This window comes from Oncorhynchus nerka, linkage group LG26 (assembly GCF_034236695.1).
Source record: "Oncorhynchus nerka isolate Pitt River linkage group LG26, Oner_Uvic_2.0, whole genome shotgun sequence".
NCBI classification, from domain to species: Eukaryota; Metazoa; Chordata; class Actinopteri; order Salmoniformes; family Salmonidae; genus Oncorhynchus; species Oncorhynchus nerka.
In genome coordinates, this window is record NC_088421.1 from 11,678,686 (window position 1) to 11,687,634 (window position 8,949).

At 39.7% G+C, this 8,949-nt stretch overlaps 1 protein-coding gene across 7 annotated transcripts in view; it reads right to left on the reverse strand.

The window, feature by feature from the left end:
* The window catches only part of LOC115110281 (signal transducer and activator of transcription 3), a 29,035-nt gene extending 22,718 nt beyond the window's left edge, over positions 1 to 6,317 (reverse strand). For 3 of the 7 annotated variants that reach the window (XM_029635793.2, XM_029635790.2, XM_029635788.2), the window contains exon 1: positions 6,106 to 6,315. The gene's annotated coding sequence lies outside the window, so the exon portion shown is untranslated. Of the gene's footprint in view, positions 1 to 6,105 lie in introns of all 7 variants that reach the window. The other 4 variants (XM_029635791.2, XM_029635787.2, XM_029635789.2 and 1 more) reach the window with 2 other exon arrangements.
* Between the last annotated feature and the right edge of the window lie 2,632 nt (positions 6,318 to 8,949).

The following is an 8,949-nucleotide window of genomic DNA, read 5'->3' on the forward strand; positions in this document are numbered from 1 at the left end:
TGAGATGTTGTGGCAGGACTTGAAACAAGCAGTTCATGCTTGAAAACCCACAAATGTCGCTGAGTTACAGCAGTTCTGCATGGAGAAGTGGGCCAAAGTTCCTCCACAGCAACGTGAGAGACTGATCAACAAGTGGAAGTGCTTGGTTGGAGTCATTGCAGTTAAAAGGTGGCACAACCAGTTATTGAGTGTAAGGGGGCAATTACATTTTCACACAGAAGCATTGGGTGTTGCACACCTTTGTTTATGAAATAAATTAAATATGTAATTGTTGTTATTTGTTCACTCAGGTTCACTTTATCTAATATTAGGTTTTGGTTGAAGATCTGATAACATTCAGCATCAAAAATATGCAAAAGTAGAGAATTAGAAAGGGGGCAAATAGTTTTTCACAGCCCTGCGCCTGATTAAAAGGTGAGCCACTTTCGTGGTACTGGTTCTCCCAAGTTGAACTTAGTTGACCAAAGTTCTCGCTAACTTCTCAAACCAGATACGTAGTACAGGGCTCTGAACTCACCACCGCGGGTTCAGACTAGCGTGACCGGGTCGGTCACGTCTGCATATATACCTAGCAGGTTTGCATGCTCAGTAATTACTATGTTCTATGTTGAGGGGCGTTTTCCTATGTGTGTCCTGATGTGTTCAAATATATTATGTATTGGCCATTGATGTTTAAATTATTGAGATGTATTGACTATGGAGTGACATTCATATTGGCTGAATACCTGCTCAAGGGCTTGCTCATTTCGAGAGAGCTTAGTCTAGAGTGACATGTTGTCCCAGGGCTCTACTAAACTCTGCTGTGAGGGTCCACTACATTACAAGGTTATTTGAGAAACAGAAAGATAGGAAAGTTAGAGGGCACCCCTACTCATTTCACATGTTAGACATGTCACCTTTCCTTTCCTCATTCCTCTTTCACTACACTGATGGAAACAGGTGAATCACCCTGCCTGGGGTGTATTCATTACGCTAATTCTGTTGCAAAAACGTTTTGTTTGGTTTGCTTCTATTTGGTTCTTAAACGGTAAATGGCTTCCATTGCAAGGCATAATGAATACACTAGAGGTCGACCGATTAATTAGGGCCGATTTCAAGTTTTCATAACAATCGGTAATCTGCATGTTTGGACACCGATTATTGCCGATTACATTGCAATCCACGAGGAAACTGCGTGGCAGGCTGACTACCTGTTACGCGAGTGCAGCAAGGAGCCAAGGTAAATTGCTAGCTAGCATTAAACTTATCTTATAAAAAACAACCCATCTTAAAATAATCACTAGTTAACTATACATGGTTGATGACATTACTAGTGTATCTAGCTTGTCCTGCATATAATCGATGCGGTGCCTGTTAATTTATCGAATCACAGCCTACTTCACCAAACAGGTGATGATTTAACAAGCATATTTGCGAGAAAAAAAAGCACTGTTGTGTACCTAACCATAAACACCAATGCCTTTCTTAAAATCAATACACAAGTATATATTTTTAAACCTGCATATTTAGTTAATATTGCCTGCAACATTAATTTCTTTTAACTAGGGAAATTGTGTCACTGCGTTCTGTGCAAGCAGAGTTAGGGTATATGCAGCAGTTTGGGCCGCCTGGCTCGTTGCGAACTGTGTGATGACCATTTCTTCCAAACAAAGACGCAATTAATTTGCCAGAATTGTACATAATTATGCAATGCAACAGCAATATTTAGACTTAGGGATGCCATCCGTTAGATAAAATACGGAACGGTTCCGCAATTCACTGAAAGAATAAACGTTTTGTTTTCAAAAATAATAGTTTCCGGATTTGACCATATTAATGACCTAAGGCTCGTATTTCTGTGTGTTATTATATTATCATTAAGTCTATGATTTGATAGAGCAGTCTGACTGAGCGATGGTAGGCAGCAGCAGGCTCGTAAGCATTCATTCAAACAGCACTTTCCTGCATTTGCCAGCAGCTCTTCGCTTTGTTTCAAGCATTGCGCTGTTTATGACTTCAAGCCTATCAACTCCCGAGATTAGGCTGGCAATACTATAGTGCCTATAACAACATCCAATAGTCAAAGGTATATGAAATACAAATGGTAGAGAAAGAAATAGTCCTATAATAACTACAACCTCAAACTTCTTACCTGGGGATATTGAGGACTCATGTTAAAAGGAACCACCAGCTTTCATATGTTCTCATGTTCTGAGCAAGGAACTTAAACGTTAGCTTTTTTACATGGCACATATTGCACTTTTACTTTCTTCTCCAACACTTTGTTTTTGCATTATTTAAACCAAATGGAACATGTTTCATTATTTGAGACTAAATAGATTTTATTGATGTATTATATTAAGTTAAAAATAAGTGTTCATTCAGTATTGTTGTAATTGTCATTATTACAAAATATATATATAATTCATTAAAAAATATATATATATTTTTTTTTAAATCAGCCAATTAATCGACATCGGCTTTTTTTTGGTCCTCCAATAATCGGTATGGGTATTGAAAAATAAATCGTTCGACCTCTAGAATACACCCCTGGTGTGAGATCGTGCTACGTGCAAAAACCAGACTCAAACCACAACACAAAGCAGCTGAGCTGACTCATCATCATGTGTCAAAACTCAAACTGTCACCTTCTAATTCAATTACTTGTTGTTTTCTTTCAACTTCCTCTTACTGGAGTTTCTCAAGTCATACAAAGTGCATGGGCTTAAATGGATCCCATGTTAGTTAATGAACAGCTAAGCTTGTAATTTACAGTACCTCAACAGCCAACTCTTTGGCAACAGGTGACAACCCAGTCAAAACCCATAAAATATAGATGACAAGATAGATGAACTACTAAAAAGCAGAAACTTCCTTTGTTCAACCGGACCCTGCATCCATGGGTAGCTTTTTGCAATTTTGGGGGGGGATGTCTCATGTCTTACTCATTGGTAGGAAGAAGTTTGGTGTTGGGTACTATATTTGACTATTCTCTGAATCTTATAAAATATTTTTTTTGCCAATTTGGGTGCAAAAAATGTGCTTAAATTCTCAGAGATCAAATTATACTTTAACAAAACTATTTTTTAGAAATGCTAAATCGTATCTTTCACTAACTACAGAAATGCTTTCAGAACGATCCGAGATGGTGGGTGTCGAAATCCTCTCTTTTTATGACTCAGTCGCACTTAGAACATGAAAAGGACACCACACGACTCAGATCATATCCAAAATGGGCATTACCAGTGCCTATAAAGACTGCTGGCTTCGCTATAGTTCTCCATAAACAACTGAAAAGAGCAGAGCTTTTGTCAGAGCAACACTTGTCCCATCATTGCCATTAGAGAGTGGGGTGGAATGCACAGGCAGACGACAGAGAGCCACAGAAACACAGAGCTCCACCAGGGTTAACAACACAGCTGTGTGAACAGTGGCACAACACCAGACAGACCTGGGGACCTCTACAGCCTTGGCCTACAGAAGCAAGTAAACATGAACTGACTTTCACTGAGCCGGTGTTGAGAGAACTGTAGGTCTCAACAGGAAACATTCCCATACTGCAGCAAGGCAACGCTCATTTAATATCACCAGTATCTCTCTGCAGCCACTATGGGTAGGCTACCCCATTAAAAACATTGTTTAGACATGTGCCAACCGCTTGTCTGAAAGAGCGTGGTGTACTGTACAGCATGGGAGGTGGGATCAGCCTTTCAAGGAATCTAGTCTGTTGTTCAGCTAAAGATCATTTTACTAGAAAGCGTCAGTCATGAGGGCCATGAAAGCAGCCACATCCTCTTGCCCTGTCCATAACTAGGCAAGGGCCTAGAACTTTCTATGTAACCAAAATAATGTTACTGTAGCTTTCTGATACCAGCATTGTCATTGTACTATTGTTGCACAGTGAACCATATTTCTCTAACTCAGGCAGGGAGTAAGTATAACACATTTCTACACCTCACTACAGTATCAAAGTCTGACTCAATGCTGTAAGCAGTTCTTTTAAGTCACCAGGGCACAGTTTTTCCAGATCAAAATGATCCTGTGTTTTGCTCCACCTTCCGATGTGGTCCGTCGTCATTTTTGGATGTAGTTTTAAGAGAAAATGGAAACAAATCTCTAACCACATCATATGCTACAACACAGATCAGGTTATATGATACAATATTTCAACCAAATGTTATGGTCTTTGTCTTTTTAAACAGGGAACACAACACATGATCATTTTGTTCTGGATGAAATGTTTAGATAATCTGGGCCCAGATAAAAAATAAAAAATAAAAAAACACAGCAATTTAAACAATGATATTTAGACATAAAATATTCAGGAAACACCAAGAGAAAAACAACTTTCAGTTATCATAAAAGCACCGCAAAAGCTGAAACAAGAACATTGGACAATGGAAAGATTATTTGAGGAAGAGATTCCAGGAAAATGCATTACTTGATTCCAGTAAGTGTTTCCTGGTGCAGTGTCAGTAGAACATGGGACAAGTAAGGAACAACATCAGTGACAACCTTGCAGCTTTATAGTCACTCGCCAATGCTATGTAAACAACTAATGATGACACATAGGGGATTGTATGCTATTTGGCACATGGGTTATCTTACATGTGACATGTGCTGTTGCCCATCATCAAGCAAAAGGGGCCCGCAGGGGCCAGAGTGCGCAAAGCTGTCATCAAGGCAAAGGGTGGCTACTTTGAAGAATCTCAAATATAAAATATATTTTGATTTGTTTAACACTTTTTTGGTTACCACATGATTCGATGTGTGTTATTTCATAGTTTTGATGTCTTTACTACTATTGTAGAAAATAGTAATAACCTTCGTGCAAGTAGATTGAAACGCCAATGCCATCCTCCTCTCTTTCATGTTGATGAAACAGTCTATCACTGTCATACAAAACACTCTTATTTTAGGCTACCTGGCTAAAATGCTTGCTCCCTAGCCTAACTTCCCATTCATGGGCAACGTTAGCTAGTTCTACATTTAGCTACATATTGAGTTTCCATCCTCTAAGGCCAGGGACACAACAATGTATGAATTAATAGTTGGATCCGAATCAGCATAATACTCATTGGCCAGTACTGAGAATGAAGTAAAACCACAAGTCCAAATCCCTATCTCCATCCATGGCTAATTTAGGCAAGGGTCAATTTTAGCTTGCTGGCTAACCACAGGAGGACAACAACCCAACGAGATGGAACAATTCAAGTTTTTCAGTCATTGACTTATCCTCTCAATGGGATTTGATAGGAGTGATTCCAAATCCAACGTGGCTTCCCATTACACTTTTTTTTGGTGCGCCAGGCTCATTCACAGTTGAGCTCAGCACTGATTGACTAATTGCTTTTACTTTTTTTTGTCCCATCGAGGCCAAACTGTTTTGATCGCTCTGATGCTTTCATCCTGTTAGATTCAATTCGCAAGAGGCTGAGCGTAGGACAATTATGAAACAGACGAAATAAATGATTTATTATTTTTCATTTTTGGGCTTCCCTTGGCATCCATTAATACACACCACTGGTTGTGTGTGTTTGTAATCCCTCAAACTGTAGACTGGTTGTTGCAAACCTGGAGGCATGCATGGTTGATGTGATGACTTTCCCAAGCACCGTTTGATGGATCAAATGGCCGTGACATGCCCACATGAAAGTGGTCATCAAAACCTGCACCACTGGATGTGGCTTTGACCGAAGTCAGCATCCCATCATGGTTGCACTTGCAACTTCATAAAATGTGCAATATCATCTTTGAAGAAATGGCCAGCACATCATCACAATAATTAGGCATAAACGGTCGGCGTATGTTATCCTTTGAAAGCAAACGTAGAACATACAACCGCTGCAACGATTGGTAGGCCTAATCTATTTGCGAAACAGTGTGATTCAACTTTTGGCGACTTATGTAAAAGCATGGAGGACGTAGCTCCAGTTACTTAGTGTCGAGTGAGATTCACCGATTGGAAGTGTATCCTCAATCTGATAATACATTGATGCTGCTCGCCCACCACACACAACTACAATGTGTTGTGTAACACATTTTTAGAACTTTACTCTCAGGGCCCAACCACAATATGATGTATAAAAAATACAAAGCAAAAGGGGTCTGCGAACGCCTACTTACCCTACTGTCCACGGGAAAGTGTCAGAAAAATGATCCCGTCAAATCGTAGCCTTAAACCAGCCTTAAACCACCAGAACGAAATGCCTTATTGTACAGGACAATCGAGAACTTTTAACCAAACTGTATTTCTAACAATCGGAACTACAGTAACGTAGCCTACTTCAATGTCGCGATACTATACACACTGACAGCTAGTTGTCCAATTCCACCAGGAGTGCAGACAAACTTCGAGAAGGCGTTGATTGACATACCTAGGATGCAACAGAAGACGAGAACATAATTTCGTCCAATCTTTGTGTAGGATATTGCAAAGAAGGCGGGATTAAAGCTAAAGGGAGGTTGTGTGTGTCGTGTTTATTGCGCTCGACACGGAGGCTGTTCCGTGTAAAACACACTCCCTCCGTTTGTAGGGAAAATTGCATGTACAAGCATAACCTTGCAGCGGGAGAAGAAATTTCCCCAACAGAACAGCTGAACTGGAAGTCATCTGAGTTACTGGCAGTCACTACGTCATCAGAAGTGTAATAAGAAGAAATGTGAACAACGTTGATATTTCTGTCTTACACAAATCAATATATATTCGCCATCGACAAATACTCTAACCAAGGCTTTGAAAACAGTTTTATTCTAGTATTTGCATATTCAAATGATACTTTCACAAAATTATAGCATATAAATTATATGCTATAGCATATAAAAATGGGGTCTAGTCTTCTTCTTCATCATCATCATCAATGCAGGCTACAGCAAAGCAGTTCAGCAATAATTAAATATTTGATCAACATGTTTACTTGGTTTCATGGGACCTAAGAATTACAGGGTTCTATGCTCCTAAACATTCACATTTTTATTGTGCGGCATTGCCCATCAATTTGAGAGTGGTCAACTCTCAGGTAGCTAACCTTATAGGCCTAGGTCATTATAGTACATTGTGAGACTAATAGCATCATTTGAGTGTCCCTTTTCAGCAGGGAAATAACAAGAGTAGAAACATTACTGAGGTTATCATAATCATAGCAGGTCAGGTCACATGCTGTGAAAACCAAATGAATATGATCCGTTTCCTGAGATTAGGACTAAACCTACACTAAAATGCATGCCCAATGGAGTTAATCTCACTGTAGCTACAACTCTGGATCCTCTACCACTCCCAAATTTTCCATTCTTTGTTGTAATCTATGGAGGCAAGGAAACACGGTTGACAATGTTAACTTTCATTACAAACTCACTCACACATCGAAGCAGCATGACTCAAATCTATATCCCTAATGACCAATAGCTCAAGCACTCTTTTCTTTCATTTACGGTGTTTCGCATGATTAGTCAGTGTTTATTATGGAGTAACATCGGCCTATGGAGCAATGTCATTATTTACAATGTGTCAGTTTTAATGGTTTTCAAGGAAAAGTGAACATGTTGGTTTCTTCTTTATGATGCAAATTCATTCAAAGAAAATGAATGGCCTCTGTTTACCCCATGTGACTAATCTGAGTGTAGTAATGGTCTATAATAGAGCTGTACTGGCTGCACTTCACATAGCATTGGGTTGAACTTTGACCCATTCAATCATCACAGTGGTAAAGTCTGGTGTAAATCATATATCTTTATTGATATATAAGTGGTTAGACAAAAAATAGTCATTTAATTCAACAGAAAAAGCTTCATTTTTTGATCTGTCATAACAATAGGAGATATCATCATCACAGTTCAGTTGAAAATGTCAGTGCTACGTTCTCTATACTTGTAATCAGGATATGTACAGTATCCTGCAGGGTTGAGGTCAGTTCCAGACAATTCAGGAAGTACACTGAAATTCAAATGATCTTAAACGCTGATCTTGAACATTTGGAATTGTAATTTGGTTACTTTCTGAATTTACTGGAATTTAAATGGAATTGGCCCCAACCCTGGTAACCTGCAGTAGTTTGTCTGATCATTTTACAAAAAACTGCATATTGACTGACAATTCTGCGAGACTACACTACATGGCAAATAAATAAATAAACAGTTGAAAGATGAGCGGTCACTGCCTTGTATCTCCATTCTCTCCCGAAGAAGGCAGGAAATGCTATAAATCTCCTCGGTTAATTGGGGGAGATGAGGGATGTTTAGAGATGGATGTAAACTTAGCTCGTGTTTGACAAAAACTTAGTCAGTCTTTAATGTATCTGTGTGTTCAGTATTGGCCTTGGCATTTATGTAATGAGAATCCATTTCAGCCTTGTAAAAACATTAAGTAATCACAAAATATGAACTGCACAAAGACCTACAGATTTTTTTGAGGAATAACTTAGGTTGCTTTTTGACTGCATCATCTCCCCTTCTCTCTGCACAGACCTCTCCCTCCACATGATCACCCTGCCCCCCCCCTCCCCCTCACTCTGTCTCTGTCTCTCTCTATCACACACACACACACACACACACACACACACACACACACACACACACACACACACACACACACACACACACACACACACACACACACACACACACACACACACACACACACACACACACACACCCTCTCTCTGTCTTCTCTCTGTGTTCCGTCTCACTCTCCTCAGAGGAAGCACTCTCCTTAATCAGATTCCTGCCTCATTGATTATCCTAATGGTGTTCCACAGAGACCTCCCCTCCCTACCCCGGCCCCTTCATCAAGGTCGGTCAGACACAGAGAGCTATGGAGACACGTAGAAAAGCCTTCTGGAGCTTTTCTACATGTGCTTTCAGTCCTTCTGTACATAGTCTCACTACTTTGTTTTCCAGAGGCATGTCTTGTAGGTAGAGAAAGAACACGAGACAACAGCTTTTAGCTTGTATTGCATTTACTGGTCTCACTTC